General features: G+C 34.5%; 1 long non-coding RNA gene across 1 annotated transcript; it reads left to right on the top strand.

The window, feature by feature from the left end:
- Positions 1-388: 388 nt before the first annotated feature.
- Positions 389-3,098, top strand: LOC117932887. The gene is made up of 3 exons (XR_004654255.1): positions 389-567; positions 2,835-2,906; positions 3,025-3,098. It is a non-coding gene; the product is annotated as an uncharacterized LOC117932887 (long non-coding RNA).
- The last annotated feature ends 18,572 nt before the right edge of the window (positions 3,099-21,670 follow it).

The raw sequence follows: 21,670 nt of genomic DNA, 5'->3' as shown, positions 1-21,670 counted from the left end.
GTAATTAACTTGTATTTAATTTAAAATTAATTAATTAATTTATGTGAACTTGAAAATTAAGATAATTGAAATTTTAATTTAGGGGACACAACATTGTGTCTACATAGGGGGATAGTCGTTACAAAATTTATAATATTTTAATTAATATTGTAATGGTATTATTTTGTATACTAATTTCCTATATATAATCTAATTAAGGAAAATACAGTATCTGGACCATAATTAAGCTCAGCCCATTTTCGGTATATTCAGACCCAGTCCAAGCGAATATCCAGGTCCTAGCTTATATTAGGGTTAGGGTTTCATTGACTTCTAATTTCCTCGGTGAAAAAGGCGAAAATCAGAGAGAGAGAAGGAAAGAAAGAAAAGCAATGGCGTTGACAGTGGGATCAGGTGCGGTAGTGCCGTTCTGGAAAGCAGTAGGGATGACGTACATATCCTACTCGAACATCTGCGTGAATCTGGTGAGGAACTGCCTCAAGGAGCCATTCAAATCCGAAGCCCTCACTCATGAGAAGGTCCATTTCTCTATTTCCAAATGGGATAATGGCGTTTCCCAAAAGCCTAGTAATCCTCTGTCTCTCTCCATTATTGGTCTTTTGTTTAATTTGTTTTTTTAATTCGCTTGGTTGCCGAGAAAAATTGTGAGGAAAAAGAGGAGAAATTAAAGCATAAACTCATCATAGCTTGATTTTTCCTTTTTCATTGAATTTAGTGGTTTGGTGACTCTGGATCTTTTTATAATGCTTTTTTGGATTTGTTTGGTTGCTGAGAAAAACCGAGGGAAAATGAGATTAAAAAAATTGCGTAGAAAATAATCATAAGCTCACTCTTTTTGTTTCAATCAGTTTTGGATTTTTTTTTCTTTTTTCAAATTGTAGTGTATATCATATTTCTTGGTAACTGATTGTTTGATTAATGAGAATCTTGGTTGAAATTAGGATTTGTTTGGCTGTTGAGGCATTTTGAGTAAATAAGGGTGAAATTTTGAATTATTTTTCAGTGGCCTGAACGAAACTTAGACTAGGCATTATAGGACTTTTTAATTTTATTTTCTTTTTTCTACTGGAAATTGAAACAGCAATGTAAAAAAAAAAAAAAAAAAAAAATCAAAATTTCATTATTTTGTTTGTTCCTTTGATTCTCAACAATCAATTGGAGGGTTAGGATTATTTTGACTTGTACTTCTTGGTCGTCATTCCCATGTTCGCACGACTACCACCATTACTCATCGCCTCTCTTCCTTTCACAAGCTTCCACCACCGCACCTCAGCACACTACCACTAACTCTGTATTTGCTTGTGGAGAAACAACAGGAAAAAAGAACTAATAAAGTGAGAGCTTTGAATATCCTATTATTTGAATTTGTTCTTTTCTAAGATTTCACAATGTTCATGTATTGGTGAATTTTACTATGTTATCTTCTCTATCATCTTTCACTTTATATTTTCCCTTTTTACTCTCTTTGATTATAGAAAAACTAAGGAAGATAACTACAAAAAAAAAAAATAATAATAAAAAATCTTGGAATATCCAATCTATCAAAAAAAATCTTGGAATATCCTATTTTAGAATTATTTTTTTTCCCATTCTTTTCTAACATTTTATCAAAAGCAAGCAAAGTGTTTATTTGGTTCACAATTTTGAAACTTGAAATTCATGTTCAATTTCATTTTTATGTTTCAAATTAAGTTTATAGGCATCAATGGTTAATGCAATTATGTGTCTCATTTTTGTTGTGCCAAAAATAATGTGATATCTAATGAGTTATTTTTTAAACTTTTGTTTTCGTTTTCTGCTAGTGAAGGCTGATGTTTCATTTTCTTTAAATTGATTTCTATGTTGATCTATAATATTTGGATGTGATAATTGAAATAATTATGAGTAGATTGCCTTTAAATTTTATCTCTACTATTTCCTTTACAGGTGTATAACAATACCATTGGATTTTTAATTCAATTTGAAGAAACATAACTATATATTTGGGCACACAAAAACAATTTGCATAAAGTGACATGGTTTTCTCTTTAATATGGTTAATTGTTTAATTTTATTTATTTATGCACTTGAATTTTTACTTGGGTTCCTTTGGTTTGGTTCTTTCTCTTTGTTTTTTTCCTCTCTTTTTAAGGCTAAATTTTAATGTTTTGATTCATGATTGTTTGAAACTCTTTCTTTAGTTAAATATTGATATGCTATTTGATTGATAAGCAATAAATCAACCCTCACAAAATTTTAATTTTCCGTTTCATAGTCACAAGCCAACTAAAATTGTTTCTATAGTCCTTAATTAATTAATTAAGTTCTTTTCAAAATTTACAGATTTAAGCTCTTAACTAGATAGCTTGTGCATTTATTAATTCTTGAAATAAAGACAAAATTTGCACACATAATATCTATTACCCAATTAGAATTGAATGAGAATATCCTTGATTTTTATTTTGTTAAGTTTAGATGCATTTGGTGCATGAAATTAATAGTGAGTATGATTTCTATGAATTTGAATTTAGATATTTCATTATTTATGATTGAGATAATTAAAATTTCTGCTCAACTTTAATTTCAATTATTTCTTGGATAATGTGAGTATTTATCTATTTAAAAGCCAAAGTAACATGAAAGATATATTTGGAACTTTCTTTTTCTCTTTTCCTTTTTGCATTCCTTTTAGAAACTAAAAATAACTATATTTTTATAGCTATTTAGGTCCATAATATAAAAACACAATAATTAAACTTATAATTCATTCTTAAAAATATTTAATTGTAGTTAGATATCTAATTTCTCAATTTGAGTTTTCTTTTTGTTAACATGGTTTGTTTTTTCTATCATAGGTTTGAGATAGAGGTGTTGGCAATTTTGGGGTCTTTTTAGAGGGTAGTGCTTGAAGATTAATGCTAGATATGGTATCTACAAATTGCATATATGTTTGATGTATTCTTGTAATTGAAAGTGCCTTATAATTTGAAAATGGCTATTTTGATACTTGTTACTTTTCTATTAATGTTGTGTCTATCCTATTAGGTATCCAAGAAATATAGCAAAAGAAGAAGAAGATGATGAAGAATTAGAGACCCGCCTACCAAGATAGTATTGTAATTTTTAATTTAAGTTTGCATATTATCTTAATTGAATGTTTGTAATTAATTTTTTTATATAGAAAATAGAGAGTAACTAGAAAAATATTTATTCCATTGTGTTTTTAATATTCAAATGTATGCATAATAATTTTTTTCCTTGAGTAATAGTTTATTTGTATGGTTTTAGGACTTAATTATTATTATAATAATTAAATAGTACCAAATATGGTAATTCATTTTCCATTAAAAACTAAAAATTATAATAAAATAATATTAAATTTTTCATAGGCAACCTTGACAGATGGCTAATGCCCAACATTGACATCTGTAATAGCGAGAAACCTTGACATATTATACTTATCCTTAACATTTGTTGCAGCAACCTTGACAGAAAAGCAAGTTAACATTAACATAAGATCAAAGAACCTTGACATATATTGAATCCAACCATGACAAAAGTGAAAGAAACATTGACATATGTCATACTAATAAAGATTCCATAATTAGTAGAAATAGAAACAATCTTGATATATGTAAATGTCAAGGTAGATTTAAACTTTTCTTGACACTGGCATAGATAACATATATGAATAGTAACATACTTTGACAGATATACCCTATCTTGATGGTGAAAAACTGTTAATCAAAGCCTTTTTTCTTGTAGTGCTTGCAAAAAGCCATTGTTTACATTCAGTAGTCGTAAAGACCAACCATGACTCACAGCAAGGCTAAGAACTAAACAGACTGTAGTAGACTTCACCATAGGACTGAAAGTGTCATGATAGTCAATTCTTGGTCCCTGATGAAAGCCTCTCGCAACCAAGCGTGCTTTGTGCCTATCAACAGAACCATCAGAGTGATGTTTAGTTCGGAAAATCCACTTACATCCAACTATATTGTGACTAGAATCTGATGGGACAAGCTCTCATGTCCCATTTCGAACAAGAGCATCATATTCTTTTGACATGGCCCGATGCCATTTTGGATCTTTGAGAGCTTGGGTCACAGTGGTTGGTTCTACATCACAAAGGTGAGAAAGTTGTGTGGAGAGATTAAGTTTCTAGATTGGTTTTTGATTGTTGTTTTTAGCTCTAGTGGTCATTGAATGTATGGGTGGTGGTTGTGAAGTTATGTTATGGATAGGGATAGATGTGTTTGGTTGGGTGTTGGGTGAAAGCATGAAAGTGGTTGGTTGGATTTCAGGTGAAGGTAGAGAGATGGTTGGTTGAATAGTAGACTCATGTGATATGTGTGGGGTTGTGTTGGTAGCAGGGAACAAAGCATCACATGAGGGCTGTCCTTGAGGTTGAACTGCAGATGGTGTGTAGAATGTCCCGGTGGAAGCTTGGTTGGTTGAAACGTGATGATGAGAGGAATCCATGTGGAGACAGTGTCGGGTTGTGGACAGGCAGATGGCATGGATAAAGTAAGAGAGGGGAAGACAGACTCAACAAATTTGACATGACGAGAGACATACATTCTAGATGTGGGAGGATGATAGCACAGATAAGCACTTTGAATAAGAGAATAGTCGAGAAAAATACAAGGCTTGGAACGAGACTCAAGTTTGTGAGATGAATAAGGACGTAACCATGGGTAGCACAAACAACCGAAAATCCTAAGTTTAAAGTAGTTTGGGGAAGAGCCAAAAATGTTTTCATATGGAGATGATAAATTTAGTGTGGGAATGGGCATACGATTTATTAGGTAAACAGCAGTGGCAAAAACATGAGTCCAAAACGTTAAAGAAAGTGATGCATGAGAGGGGAGAGTGAGACTTGTTTCGACAATGTGACGATGACGTCTTTTAGAGTACCCATTGTGTTCAGGAGTGTGTGGTGGAGTAGTAAGGTGAGTGATCCCATGGGTAGCAAGAAAAGTTTGAAGAGCCAAGTATTCACCACCATTGTCGGAATAAAGTGTATGAATTTTCTTTTGAAAGTGTGTTTCCATAATGGCTTTAAATCTGATAAACACGTCTTTAGATTTCTGTTGAAGGGGATAAAACCAAATGTATTTAGTGAAGTGATCAACAAATATGACATAATTTTTAAAACCGTTATAGGAGATAACCAGGGAAGTTCACACATCAGAGAAAATAAATTCAAGTGGTTGAGAGGAGACAACAATAGATGTAGAGAAAGGTAATTTATGGTTTTATTGCAGTGACAAGCATTACACAAAAAATCAGAGATAAGAGAAGATGACAAGTCTAACTGATAATGTGAAACAATGTGTTTTAAAATGGGAAAAACAGGATGGCCTAATCTATGATGCCACTAAGAGGAAGAAGTTTTGACACTAGAAAATGCTACTAATGGAGCTGTTGGGGAAGAGGAAACTGACCATTCATACACCCCATCTTTTGTGTGACCCTTCAAAAGGATTGCCCCCGTGCAAAGTTCCAGTGTGAGTTATAAGAAGACTTGATCCATCGCCAATCATAATGTCATCGGAACCAATGTAAGGTGTGTGGAGAGATAGATTACTCAGATCGGCAGTGACATGATGAGAAGCACCACTGTCCAGTAGCCATTGCGGAGTAGTGGGAGTAGTGTTGGCTGCAAAATGAGCTCGAGGTTGCCATGGTGTCGGAGTGCTGTTCACTAGTGCAACTGGAGTTGTATTGGGTTGATTTGGCACCAAGCGAAAAAGAGGGACATTTCTTGGCAGTGTGCCCCTGTATTTCACATATCTGGTAATAACCAAGATAAGGTCGAGAAGGAGGTCGTTGGCTGCGAGAAGAGTTTTGTCCAACGTTAGGAAACGCGAGGGAGCGATTGTTGGTATTAGGTGAGAGACGCCAATCTGTTCTGTTGTTACCATAGTGTGTTGATGGACGCCAATTATTATTGGTATTACCAGAGTTGAAAGATGGACGCCAATTATTATTGGTATTACCAGAGTTGAAAGATGGACGCCAACTTGTAGTGTTACGATTTGCAGGATTTGCAGAGGCTGGAAAATGAGAGGGTTTAGATTTTGCACCTTGAAGAGACGCTTCAAAATTTAGAAGCTTTTCGTGGAGCTCATCGAACATGATCATGGTCGTGGGCTTGAATTGCACGTATAAGCTCTTTATAGTCATCCCCAAGACCATCAAGAATTTTGTTTGTGAGATCATCTTCATTCATTGGTGCCCTAAGAATAGCAAGTTCATCAGCCCGACACTTCACCAATTGAAGAAACTCTGTAACAGTTTGAGACCCCTTGGTTAGATTTTTAATTTGATTCTTTACCTGCTTCATGCGCCCTCGAGATGGCTTGGCATATGTGTTTGCCAGAATAAACCAAGCTTTTGCTGATGTTTTGGCTGTAGCAATGAACGAGATAATTGTGGGAGAAAGAGATCCAACTAAAGCATTAAGGATCGGTTGGTCTTGTCTAATCCAGGTATTGTGAGCAGGATTTGGTACAGTGGTGTTTTTTGAGTGATAGTGGAGGGTGGACAAGGTTTGGATCCATCTATACATCCTAAGAGGTTATAGCCAACAAAGGGAGTGTGGAATTGAAGTTTCCAAGAGATGTAATTGGTTGTGTTGAGTTTGAGTAGGGCTTGGGCAGAGATATTGATGGATATGAGAGATGTGTTTGGTTCATTTGTGTTTTGAATAACAGGTGGAGAATTGGAATTATTGGTTGTTGTCATGGTACTGGTGGCTGAAGAAGAGAGCAGCAACAATTAAATGCTCTGATACCATATAATAATGAGAGAAACAGAGGAACAGAGGAGAGGGAATATGCAACCCTTATCTTCTCATTGAAATAACAGATATAAATACAAAAGATTGTAACAGATTGGAAACGTATCCCTAAAGATAAGTGTACAACTGTAACTTAAAATACAAATTCAAAAATTAAACAAACTGAAGCAGTTACAACAATTTATGAGAAGGAATCGAGAGACATCTCTAATACCAACTAATGGCTAGAAATTCCAAATTGTTAGGACTTGAAAAAACTAACCCTCATGTCAAAATTATCTTGAAGAGAAACCCCACACTACACTCACCCATTGAGAAATCAAATTCTTTATCGACATTTTCAAGGGAAAATAACCAATAAAATTCTTTGAAAATAGCCGTTAAAAATACCTTCCAAATAGAGATGCTGTTAAAGCAAAACTCGAAGAGTTTCCTCTAAATTTTGATCAAAAACTCTTTCCCTCATTAATACATCACCATGCCTTTTGTAGCTTGATTTTCCAATCTAATCATGCTAGGTGTTTCTCTATAAATCTTCACATGTAAGCAATCCATGTCTTCTAACTTTCTTTATTTTGATCACACTACAAATGCATCTCCAATTAATCCTTCAACTTTGTACATGTGCTTAACATGAATTCTAAGGTATAACAATTTTCTTTAGAATTGGACCGATCATTAAACCGTGGTAGAACCACTAGTAATGTCATAAATATATAATTTATATATCAATAAAATTAAAAATAATTATAAAAAATTAAAATGATAAATTCATTTAATAAGAACTTATAAAATCACTAAAATGTAAACTAAATGGTGGGTAGGAAAGGCTCTTGCAAAAGTCTTTGTTTCGTTTTTGGGGAGCTTTGACCACCAACATTAAAAATATGTAGAGACATTCATAGAAGGTAGAATGGGGAGTGGTGTTTAGCAGGAGGTCAATAGTGCTCGTGATAATGAAGTAATGATCCAATTTCCTTACCAGCCAGTTATGACAAAGTGCTAGGTGAAGAAAAAGAGGGTTGGAAAAAGAAAAATGATTTTTTTTATTATGTTTTCACAGTTTTCTCTATTCAGAACAGAGATATTTATACATCCCTAATCGTGTTTTTTATGAGTGCTTCTTATATCTAAAAAATATATATAACATGATTACATTGAGAAAAGGGACACGTCACTACCCTTAGTAGATTATCTTTCTACTTCTCCTCAAGATGAGTGTGGTTAGTGAAACAACACTAAGCTTGCGCTTGAATCGTTCAAAGTGAGTTGTTGATAAGGGCTTTGTCAGAATGTCGACAACTCGATCCAAATAGGAAACATGTTGAACCAGTAACTACTTAGCCATTACTTTTTCGCTAACAAAATACAAATCTAGTTCCATATGCTTTGTTCATGAGTGCAATATTGAATTAGTTGACAACAAAGCAGTGCTCAAATTATCACACCATACCAAAGGAGGCCTTGATGGTTGTATTTGCAATTCTAATAACAAGCTTTGCAACCATAGAATTTCAGCAGTCATGTTGGCTAAGCTTCGCTATTCAACCTTAGTAGAAGATCGAGAGACGGTTTATTGTTTCTTTGAGCTTCAAGAAATTAAGTTTCCACTAGGAAAAACATAATAACCTGAGGTAGATATTTTTTCATCAAGATCCGCACCCTAATCAGCATCTGAATAACCTGTTAAATCAAGACTAGAGGGCTAGTGCAACAACAAACCGTGATCAATAGTGCCCTTGAGATATCAAAATATTCTCTTAATAGCCTTCCAATGCATGTCAAGAGGATTTTGCATGAACTAACATACCTTGTTTACACTATAGTAGATTTTAAGCCTTGTGATATTAACATAATGCAGTACACCAATGATACTTCTATACAAGGTTGCCCTCTCAAAAGGATCACCCATTTTAATAGACAATGGAAAGCTAATTATCATTAGAGTAGAGGTTGGCATGGCATTAAGCATTTTTGCTCGGTTTAGTAGGTCTTGAATGTACTTCTCCTGTGATTACTACCGAAAAGTGCTATTTTGTAGACCTAATTATAAGGGTTTTAAGCACCTTTGAGTAGTAATCATATTCATTTAACCTAATTAATTCATTAAGCTCCTTAGTAATTAGTTCTAACCATTTTTAGTGGCAAGTTTACATGTTTTTCATCAGCTTATGAACCAATTCAAGCATGCCAATTGATGGAGGAGCTACTTGGGCGAGTTAAGCAAGGATTTTGGACGTTTACAGGCTTGAATTTCAAGTGGAAACGCGAGCACAAGCAATGGGAACACCATTTCGCAAGGGGAGGCAATTCACTTGCCAAATGACCAATTTTGCAAGGTGAATTTCACCTTGCCAAAATTTCGCAAGGGGATTTTCCTCATGGTGCGAAATTTGGCCATTTTGCACCATGAAGAAACCACCTTGCGAAATTTCGCAAGGTGGCTTTTCACCTTGCGAAATTTGGACCTTTCATCTTCCCCCTTACGAAATGCCTTTGAAATCCCCTGTTTTGAGACGCTGTTGATGATATTCCACTGCCGGTTCTCCAAGATATTTTGCTTGACTTTTAGCTTTGTAAATACCTATTTTACCCTTGTAATCAACCAATGAAAAGGTTGCTTTTGTAATAGCTCTTGTAATTTAGCTTTTTATTGTCTTTAAATAGAGGTGAAGAGCCTCAGATACAATCATCTTGTAACCTGTAACTTTATAAGTTATAAGAGCACTTTTGTTCATACGCTTCTTTTCTCTTTTCTTTCTCATTTTCTTAGTAGCCAAACATGCTTGGAGGATGAAATCCCCAAGGATGAGAGGCTAAAACCTTTTAGTTTCTTGAAGTAATGGATGCCATGTGAAGCTCCCGTGTCAGGATGGAGATTTCCAAGCCATAAATGTAAGTAGCTGAGCATCATAAACGTTTTCATTCAAAGTAAAGCTTTTAATCCCTCTGACTTGCTTTGAATGGCCAATACTTGATAACCTTTTGGTCTCAGTGGATTCTTATTGTTAGATCCACTAACGTTCATTAGTTATCTCCTACGAGCCTTTGTATTGCAAGTCGAGGAGATGACCTATACCAATAAAAGAACAGTTATGAGGTTCAACTACCCTTTTTGTAAGTTTTCAAGGACTAAAACTCAGTTGTTAAACTCATACCGGTTCGGGAAGTAAGCATCACCTTAGTTGCTTCCCCAACTCGAGGTGAAAAGTCCCAAAATCTCCATTTTTACACTGTGTGTTAAGCATGGCTATCCAAAGCTTTGAGAAACTTCTTTTTCCATCTTTTAACCTATTTTCATGTTAGTTTAGTTTACAACACCTTCATCTTTTTATGTTTTCATCTTAACTTAATTTTTATTAAGAAAAGTTCACTCCATCCTCCGAACTTCACCAGTTAAAGTAAAAACCCTTCCCAGTGTTTGATCCTAGAGCCACTATGCTATAGTAGCTTTGCTACTTTAGTGTAAGGACCTTAGGTATAAATTTTGTTGATACCCTTACATGCCAAGCTACCAAGAGTCGGGTTATCACCCTGGCTAAGAAGCATATTGCCATTAGTTGATATGTGAACTTCAATGCCAAGGAAGAAATTGAGAGGTCTTAAATCCTTAAGAGCCAAAGTGTTGTGAAGCTACAAAACCAACCAAGCAATAACAGTAGCATCACTCCTAGTAATGTGGATGTCATCCACATAAACTAGCACATAAAGACAATAATAAGACTTGAATTTAACAAACAAAAAGGAATCTACCTTAAAAGAGAAAAAACCAATAGTAGTAAGACAAATTTTAAGCTTGTCAAACCAAGCCCTAGGCGCTTGTTTCAAACCACGGAGAGCCTTGCAAAGGTGACACACTAGATTAGGGTGGAAAATTTCGTTCTTTAAGAGTATGCACCCCAATCTATTCTAAGAGTTTTCAATTTACAATTAAGATGAAGTTCAACTTGTGTTTTGAAATGATAAAAAGCTAAATATAGTACTTCAAATTTAACTTTAAGGAAGTAAAACCACGTGAATTTGGAATTTACATCTATAAAACTCACATAATAATGAAAACCATTGCATGAGAGGGTGGGTGTAGGATCCCAAACATTTGAGTGAACAAGATCTAATGGAGTGTGATGTGTAGAATATGAAATTGGAAAAGATAACTTATACCTTTTTCCCAATTGACATGTTGTGCAAAATGAAAAATTCTCATTTCTTGAAAATTTTCTTTTACATTTATTCAAGACAATTTTCACAATCCTATCAACTGGATTGCCAAGTCTTTGATTACAATGAACTAAATTTGAATTGGAATTGGTGCATAAGCTAGCTATGTAAATGCTAGAGATGAGAGGATTTGAAAGTCGAGTTGGTGAAGATGAAACTAGAGTGTGATGATAACCGGGTAGGCTGGTGAAAGATTGGTTTGAAGAAGATGAGAGATTGGGAAGATGAAATTGATAAAGTTCATCTTTAAGAGTCCTTTTGAGTACAATGGCTCCTCTGACCACATCCTTTATAAAACAAAGAGACGAATTAAACTCAAAGTAAACATCATTATCTTTGGAAAATTATGAAACACTGATGAGATTTTTGTGACATTTGGAATATGTAAAAGATTTATGAGAATGAAGGATTTAGAAGAGTAAGGACTTGAAAAAGATGAATTTCCAACATGTGAAATAGCTAAACCATATGCAGCTTATTGGAGCCTGAATAATTAGTGCCAATGTTTAGATTGTTGAATTCATTGGTGACATGATTTGTAGCACCAAAATTTGGAAACCAAGCCCCATAACCTTGAGTATTTGGTGTTGGAAGCATAGCTTGCATTTGCCTACATTGCTAGAAGATCTTAATGTAATAGAACTAGTATGTGAGTGTGAAGGGTAATAAGAGAAACCAGTGAAGAATGGGTAAAAAAGATGGTAACATATGAGAACAGTGTGACCCATCTTCCCATAGAGTTGAAATTGAGGCTTGGTATTGCTTCTACTACCATATCCTCGACTTTTAGCTCCTTTATCACCATGAAATTTGGTGCCTAAATGGCTATGAAATGACCCCAAGTTTTGAGATGAATTTCCCTGAGTAGGACCAGAGAATTTCTTTTGTGGATTTTGATAGGTGAACATTAGCTATTAGGATGACATTGGAGGCATGGAAATTATATTGCTCAAGTCGTTTCTCATGTGCAAGCAACAAGGTAATTACATCAGTCAGTTTGTAGTCATTCAAATCAGATGTAATTTGCACAGTGATGGATTCATAATCATGTCCTAACCTAGTAGTAACAATAAGTATCTGATCTCTAGTGGAGAAGATATCATAGACTGAGGCAAGTGAATCCATAATAGATCTCATGATAATCCCTCATATCTAAACCACCATTTTGTAACTTTTGTAATTCAGGTTTGAATTGCATTAAATGTGATCCATTTTGAGTAGCAAAATATTGAGTCAAGGTAGTATAGATCTCATGATAAGTAGTGTATCCAACCAATTGAGGAAGAATACTTACAAATATTGAGCCAAGAAGCCAGGAAACAATCAACATATCGTGACATTGCCACAATTCATAATCTAGGTTGAGGATGACTTGAGATGAACCTTCAATAGGATTTGTATCCGAGCAAAATTAAAGTGGACAAAGAAAAGTGTTTGAAGTATAACCATCAAGCTCTAGTCCACAAATTGCAACATAGATATGTTGTTTCCAGATGAGGAAGTTATCCTCATCAACTTTCACTACAATTAGTTGTGTGGCTAGATTCAGAACTTGTATCATTGAAGATGATGAACAAGAGGGTCTTGATACAATCCTTTTACTAGACGATGACATTAAGGTGAATTAATGGTAGAGAGTTTTGTCATTAAAGGAGGATAACTCTAATACCATGAAGAGAAAGAGGGTTGGAGAGAGAAAAATGGTTTTCTATTCCATTTTCACAGTTTTCTTTATTCAAAACAAAGATATTTATACATCCCCCAGTTACACTTTTTGTGGATGCTTCTTATATCAAAAAAATATATGAAACATAATTACATTGAGAAAAAGGACATGTCACCACCCTTAGTACATTGTCTTTTTAGTAGGGATCAACAACTACTACAACTAGCATGTAACAACAACAGTGACGTGGTAGTAAGTGAGCTAGGTCGAGGCAACAACAAAGAATAGAGATTTATTTTTAGTAGATTGAGGAGGGGATTTACAAGTAAGAATTGGGATTTGGAAACCTTTTGTAAATAGAGGTTCATAGGGAAGAATGACATCGTTTCTCTAGCATAAGTGGTAAAATGATATCGTTTTAGCCCACAAAAAATTTTAAAATACTATCCTTTGAACTTCTTGGTGTACCAAACTAGACAACCAATTGGTTGACAGTTAGATCAATCAGTCTTGTTCGGTTTTCAAAACATTGGATATAACTTCAGAAAATCCTCAAAGCATATGTTATTAAAACGAAGAGTGTCTTCAAATGGTGGTATCATAATTTCTGATGTGACACTATGATATCAAAACTGAAATTGTTATAATATATATATATAAAAACATGATTTTCTAGTGTTATTGGAATTTCCAATACAAGAATGGTGAAACCAATCCAAAATCGATATTTGACCAACAAATATGCATTTCTCGATGACATCTAAATTTTTGATGTGGAAAGTGAAAAACCAATACCATTATGATATTATAAATGATAACTGACTATGGTATCCAAATTTTCATACAAAAACAATACTAGTTCTATGATATCAAAATTTTTGATACCAAAACGATCCCATTCCCATGGTATCTAAATTTAGCCATGGGACTCAAGAAATCTTCTTCATTGTTTTTTTTTATAAAAGAAGTGTGCCAATTTTTAACCAATTTCAACTCCTCCAACCTTTTGCACATTACTTGGAAATCATTTAAGTCCTCTTATTCTTGGAAAAACTCAAAAAGACATGATCAAAGCTCCTCATCTAAAATCAAATGAATGTGACACTAATTAATACATACAAAGTATGTACATATGGTGCTTTTTATTCTAGCGAAAGCTTTGATGCCAACAATGTTAGTTCAAGAACACAAAGATAAAACAATCACACATATGGTAAACGAGGTTTTAACGTGGTTCAACTAACCATGCCTACATCCACGGATAAGAGAGAATGATTCTACTGTACAATAGAGAATATTACAGAGGACATAACCAGATACAACTATTGGGTTCTCGAAACATCCCATGTTTCCCAATCCTTGTATCCATACCCTACTACGAGCCTTCTCGCTCCACCGAGTACCTCCCGTTCTTTCTCACATCTCTATACACCTCGTATAGTCTCTACAGGTCCATCTCCATCTCATAAATTTTTCCCCTCATGACCTAGGATATTTATAGATATATTTTTAACAACCTTCCTTATTCTATAAGAAAGTCTAATATTACAATAATCTATCAACCTAGAAATATTCTATATAATATTCTTTACATAAAAGGAATGTATACTAATTAGGAATTTTGGACACTTCCTAACAATCTCCATCTTGGACCAAATTCCATGAAGTTAATCTTCAAGCTCTCCATGACATAAACTTTTTGTTTCATATCACCATGAGAGAGCAATCGGACTCCACATTCAGTGAAAATTCCTTTTGTTTTCATCTTCTCTGTGATCTTTTACTCTTTCAGAAATCTTCAACCTAAGCTTTGATACTGGTTGTTATGCCAGCGAAAGCTTTGCTGCCAACAATGTTAGTTCAAGAACACAAAGATAAAACAATCACACATACGGTACACAAGGTTTTAACATGGTTCGACTAACCATGCCTATGTCCATGGATGAGAGAGAATGATTCTACTATACAATAAAGAATATTACAGAGGATAGAACTAGATACAACTATTGGGTTCTTGAAACATCCCATGTTTCCCCACTCCTTATACGAGGTGTATAGAGATGTAAAGAAGAATGGGAGGTACTCGGTGGAGCGAGAAAGCTCGTTTAGTAGCAAAGGGTTACTTACAGAGGAAAGAGGTTGACTATGATGAGATCTTCTCCCCCGTGGTCAGACACACTTCCATGAGGACAGTGTTGGGTTTTGTAGCACATTTTGACATGCAGTTGGAGCAAATGGATGTAAAGACAACTTTTCTTCATCGTGATTTGGAGAAATTGGTCTATATGGTACAACTAGAAGGGTTTATTCAACCTGGACAAGAACACTTAGTCTATAAATTGAAGAAATCACTTTATGGGTTGAAACAGTCCCCAAAGCAGTGGTACAAGCGATTTGACTCCTACATGATCAGGATTGGCTACAAAAGATGTGAGTATGATTGTTGTGTTTATGTAAAGAGCCTAGATGATGATTCATCCTTTATTTTTCTATTACTCTATGTGGATGACATGTTAATTGTTGTAAAGAGTATGGTTGAGGTCAATAAGTTGAAGTCTTTGTTGAGTAAGGAGTTTGACATGAAGGATTTCGGTGCAACCAAGAAGATCCTTGGAATGAAGATTCACAGCGATAGAGCTTTAGGGAGATTATGGTTATTTCAGCATAACTATGTCAAGAGAATGTTGAAGAGATTCAACATGGATAATGCAAAACCAGTAAGTACACCTTTGGCAAATCATTTTAGGTTGTCTACTAGTCAATGCCCAAAGACAGTTGGCAAAGTGAATGACATGTCAAAGGTTCCATATGCAAGTGCAGTGGGATGCTTGATGTATGCTATGGTTTGTACAAGACTAGATTTGGCACATGATGTTAGTGTGGTGAGCAAGTTTCTATCAAATCCGGGAAGAATGAATTGGGATGCAGTCAAGTGGATTTATAGATACTTAAGGGGTACTATAGACTATGGCATCGCGTTCAGCAAACAACAAAGTGATTCTTCAGTTAAGGGATATGTTGATGTAGACTATGCAGGAGACTTGGATGAGAGGAGGTCTACCATAGGTTATGTATTTACCCTTGGTGGGGGACCTATTTGTTGGAAGTCTATGATATAGTCCTTAGTTGCACTATCTACTACTGAGTCAGAATATATGGCAATAGCTGAGACTGCAAAGGAATCATTATGGCTTACAAGTTTGGTCAAGGAGTTGGGTATTCAACAAGGTGGAGTTCAATTATATTTTGACAGTCAGAGTGCCATTTATTTGGAAAAGAACCAAGTATATCATGCAAGGACCAAACACATAGATGTGAGGTTTCACAAGATCAGCGAATTGGTTTCTTCTGGTGAATTGTTACTTGAGAAGGTTCACACCTTTGAGAATGCAGCAGTCATGTTGACAAAGCCTGTTACCGCAGAAAAGTTCAAGTATTGCTTGAACTTGATTAATGTCTCCAGATGCTAGATTGGAGATACCCCAACCTATTGTCCCAGGAGAAGTTATAAGCTATGTTTCTTGTCTCCTAAGGGGGGAGTGAATATTCGCCAAGGTGGAGATTGTTGTAGTATGTGACTCATATTTGAGCGAAAGACTTATGGAGAAAAATGGGTAAATGCTAGAGCGAAGCGGAGCAACGAAATTTGCCATTTAAGCTTGTATTTATATTGTTGTGGGTGAACGATAGGTTAGGGAGGGTGCAGGGGGCAACACCCCCTGTGGTACGATTCAGGGGTATTTTTGAAATTTCATTCCTAAGGGTTAGTATAAATACCCTTTTATGTAACCCTAATTTGATACATAGTGAAAGTCTTCTTCCCTATTCCCGTGGACGTAGGCAATTTTCCGAACCATGTTAAATCTATGTGTTCTTTCTTTCTCGTTTTCCCTAATTTTCACCATAAATCATTGCACGGATTCCAACAGTGCTATTAAGAACAAAATTAAGGGCCTACAATTCCCCTCTTTTAATGTGTGATGTGTTTCTTCAAAATCCTTAATGTGAGTGTATGGATTCCCATTCTCCAACCCATGTAATTATAAAAGAAGTAGCACCTAGTGTAGTTGACTACTCCCAAATGTGTACTAAAATATTGTGGTTCCCCAAGTATTGGGAGTTGGTTGTAGTTTTTGAATCTCGGTGAGTCAAGTATCAAACCTCAAGGAGGTGACCTTAGGGTGTAGGGAGATGAAAATGTGTGAAAGATGAATGAAAATTTTGAGACATTTCTTTCACTTGATAAAAAAAAAAAAAAAATAGAGTTGGATGGATTTTGTGAAAAATAGGGAAAAAACCAAGTCAATCCAAATTGAACTTTGACTTAACAAGATAAAAAAAAGTGCTAAGGATATGGAGATCCCTTAGGCTCCTTTCTTTATGTGAAAATACCCTAAATTAAGGTAAGACAATCAAAATTAACTATAGGTGCTCTTAGTTGGAGAATTTTCAATACAAACACATTTTAACTAAACCAAATGTTTCAAACTTGTGAGTTGGATCTCCATGTGAAATCCTTAAAGCCCTCATTACCCATTTTGTTGCCAAGTCATGGCATTATAGACTTAATAATAGTCATATGAAGTCAAAATGCCCTCACAATTAAGTACTTAAGATACCCTCAAAGAGGCTCTAACTCCAATTTCCAAGCATCAATGTCTAACATTCTAATTAAAAATAAAGTGGTTCAACTTAGAACCTAAATAAATCATTAATCATATAAAATTAGATGAACATTTCATGGATATAAGGGAGGTCCTAAGGACCCCTTTCTCCTCAGCCTAATCTAGCACTCAAATAACATGAAAATAAAATTAAAATGAAGAACAAAACAAAACACAAGAAAATTAATCATCATTAAAATTCAAGATTCAAATTTAATATTGTATTAAATGAAATCTTAAAAGTAAGTACATCCCATTATTATCAAAGAAAAAGAGTTTGAGATATTACAAAACAACTAAAAGGAGAAAAAGATCAAGAAACCCAACCAAAACAAGGTCTCCTCCCCCAAGCTTTTACCCATAAGAAACTATAAAAAATGTCATTTTGTGGGCTATCCAATTTTACCTTAGGTGGTATATATTACATGCATGCATCAAAAATAAAGTTAGCAGCTTAGGATAAGTCTAAAAATGTCCTACACCTTCCTGGAGTTCCAAAACAAAATGGTAGTAGTGATGAAGAAACTAGTGCTATGTTATAAAGTGATACCATTTTGGTGCCATTTTTTTCAAGAAGCTCTGTAGCTCCTTTAACACTTTTCCTATTTTTCATCAATCTTTCCTATTTTTCTATTTAGGAAAATGATGTTCAAATTTTCTACAAATTAGAGAGATTGATTTTCAAAGAGCCTAGAATGAGCTCCTTTGGAAATCTATAGCCCCTTTAACCAGCCTAAAACTCTTTATTGGTTGAAGTAGGACGATGTTATCGTCTTCATGTAACTTTGATACTTTAGCTCTAAGCACGCTCTACTCTTACCTCCGAGATATTCCAAAAGGCTTCCAAGACCGTCATTATTCATGAAAAGAGTTGTAAATATCAACAATTGAATGGAAAATGTGAGAAAACTAAGTAAATACAAGGTTTTTTCTTTCCTAAGATGTCCTAAAGCTTAAGATATGATTTTTACCCTCATTACCATGTGACATATTGCATCAAAGTCTATTATCATTTGTTCATTGGAAAGAATAACACATTATGGTGAACTTATAGTTGGAGGATGCATATGGTCTCACATGGTTCTAAACAAGTAGAAGTTAACAAAATTTGGCACATATCATATTAGATGTACTTTACCTTGATTTTCCATTTCTTATGGAATCAAATGACAAATTATAGTTAGATTTTCTTGTTTAACTTGGTGTAATTTTCCTTGAAAACCTAGTCGCTAATGCAACATACATTGACAAACCTATAATCATAATTTAGAAAAAAAAAAACACAAAAGCTTAAATTGCAAAGAAAATTTTAAAATACCAGAGTGAAGAATTGCTAAAAAAAAATCTTAGCAAAATTGTAATGATAACCACACTTGAATGATTCTCACCAAAAAATGACATTGATTAATAGGGCACAATCCTTGACTATGACACCATTTGCTCGATTCACAATTTTTTTTTGTTCCTTCCATAAAAAAATGTGGTTGCACTAAAATAGTGTAGCTCTCATCTCAATCAAGGGGTATTGAAGTTGCTACTATAGTATAGTGGACTAAATATCATGCTTGGAGTTTGATATAATAACGCTAGAGGTCAAAATGGTAGGAATTGATGTGGAGATGATCAAATTGTGGAAATATACCAATTCAATTTTGAAAGAAAATTTTAAAAGTGACTTTTTGAAAAATCAGAATAAGGCCAAAGATTCAAATAAAACCACTACAGTGGTAAAAACTCTTGGAATCGAATTTCCCTAGATATGATCACTATAGTCAATTAGATTTCTGATTGATTTATTTTTCATCTATCTAGGTAAACTAAAATCCTTCATAAGCCAATCTTAGATTTGGCAATTGGTCTAGATCTCAACAATTCTCAATTTAGAACCTTAAACTTGATTGATTAATAATACACAATAAAATTTAGTTCATCTCTTAACAAGTTCTATAGTGAATCTATACAATAAATGAAATCACTTTTATCGTAACCATTTCAGACATCTAAATAAGCTTGCAACAATCATCCAATAAATTGAGATTTTCCTTGCTTTGTTCCTAAAATTCAAAAACTGTCTTCCATGGAAAACAAGATTAAAATTCAGAATTATCTCTAACTATAGCTATTAATCACAAAATCAACTTCAATCTATCAACAAATAAGCATTAATCTCCATAGAAAACCTTTAAGAATGAATTTCTCAATCCCCAACAACTAAAGACAACTTATGCCATGAGGCATACAATATTCTCCTCTTTGCATGGAAACAAGAAGTGACAATGGATCGATTTCTGAAGTGTTATGCAAAATGAACTAATGCAAGAACATCATAGTAGCTTCCCCATGCATTTAAGCATGTCTTTAGACCATTTTGGTAGGCTTTGCAAACTATTTTACATGGCTACATTAGCACAATAGAAAATTAATACATTTCACAAGTGTTTTTGAAATTAGGGGACATGCAACTTAATTTCCTTCTCTTTTTCACACTTCAAAGGTGTGATGAAAATGGACTATGCAACCCCTCCTTATGCTTGTTGGTAGATATCGCAAGTGTCTTGTGAAGTTCATCTTGAATCTTTTCCAACTATAGGATCCCATATCCTTTATCTTTTGATCTACATCTTGAGCATCATGTGAACTACAATCTAAGTCTTATGAAAATTGTGAAACCAAGGTTTGGTTAATCTTGATTTTGATGATAACAAAACAAGGTTTATAACTAATGAATATATTTTAAGTGTGATTAGGCAAGACGATTTTCAAAGTGGCAATTACAAAGACAAATCAAGCCAAGGAGAACTCATGAAGAAGAAGACCACCTCAAAGAGAAGAGTTTTTCAAGACCCAAATCTCATAAGATCTCTTTGTAAGGTTGTTGGTGCACTAGGACCTTCATGCATTTCATTCTTTAATTATGCACCAAAATCATCCAAGAGAAATATTGTTTTAAATATCTTAAGAATTGGATGATTTCATGTTTTCAACTAAAACCTTGTATTAAATATCTTCCAAATTTTTTTTTAAAAGGTTTTACGTTGAAAAGAGTTGGTTTTTGAGCCAAAAAAAGGCTCAACCAGTCGAGGTTATGGCCAATCGGCTCAACCGGTTGAGGAACTGGTCGACCGGTTGTGCTCGTCTGGTCAAGGTCCGGTTGAGAGAGACGCAAAGCTTTCTCTCTCTCCCAGTGGCTTTCTCTTCCCGATCGAGATTTGGTCGAGGTCCGGTCGAGGCCCGGTTGAGCTCTAACGATAACCTACCAAGCATTTAATGCTAACGGCTAGTCAACCGGTCGACCCTTAGTTCGACTGGACGAACCTCCAAACGACTAGTTTGGTTTTTCTCTTCTATAAAAAGGCTTCAAACTTCATTGTTTAAAAAGCTTACCTTCCCAAATCATTCTTGAATATATTTGAGCCTTGGAAAAGTGTTTTTGAGTGCACTATTGTTTCATAACTTGCATATCTTTAGTGCACCATTCAATCCTAGTTTTTCTTGTATCTTTGAGCCTAAAGTTCTATTACTAGGATTTTTGTGAGATCAATCTTTGTATATCTTTGAGAGGAATTTTCTCAAGTGAGGGGTATCACTTGAGAGGTTGTTCAAGAGTGGGATAACTCTTAAGAAGTGTAAAGGGTGCTTGGAGCCAAAAGTCCAAGAGGGTGAATTGGAACCATAATCCAATTGTAAAGAGATTGGAAGCTTGGTTGAAGCTTCAAGATAGTGGAACCCTCACTTAGTTAGGAGGTTGAGGAGAGTGGATGTAGGCAAGGAAGTGTCGAACCACTATAAACTCTCGTGTTTCCACTCTCTCTTCCCTAACTCTTTTAAATTATATGCAATTGTGTTTATTTTGTTTATTATATATTTGCATATAATTGTCTCTTATTTTTGCATAGTTTAAATTTGTGAAAAAGAGACCATCACCCTATTTACACACCACCCCCCTATAGGGTGATTACCATAGTTTGGATTAGCCTCAAATTCCTAACAAAAATAATTTTCTCCTTCTTTCTTACATATTTTTGTTGCTAAACTACATGAACATCTCACCATTGATACTCCTTAGATATTCTCTTACTTTTATGAACTACAAGGGATGAAAACTAATCTTCCAATCCTTTTTATTGACTTTCATGTTTAATTCCATGTTCAAAAATTGTGTTATTTATTCCATTCAACCACCAGTTAATCAATCTTTATGGAATCATCACACTTCCACGACTTCTATTCCAATATCAATCATCATTCAACTAATTTACCATTTAATTATCACCCTTCACTATCACAAAGCATGCTTGCATATCCTTATCCACTAAAACTTGTCAAGTGGACTTTAAA

The sequence above is a fragment of the Vitis riparia genome, chromosome 16, assembly GCF_004353265.1.
Source record: "Vitis riparia cultivar Riparia Gloire de Montpellier isolate 1030 chromosome 16, EGFV_Vit.rip_1.0, whole genome shotgun sequence".
Taxonomy (NCBI): Eukaryota; Viridiplantae; Streptophyta; class Magnoliopsida; order Vitales; family Vitaceae; genus Vitis; species Vitis riparia.
This window is presented reverse-complemented; position numbering and strand designations above follow the sequence as displayed.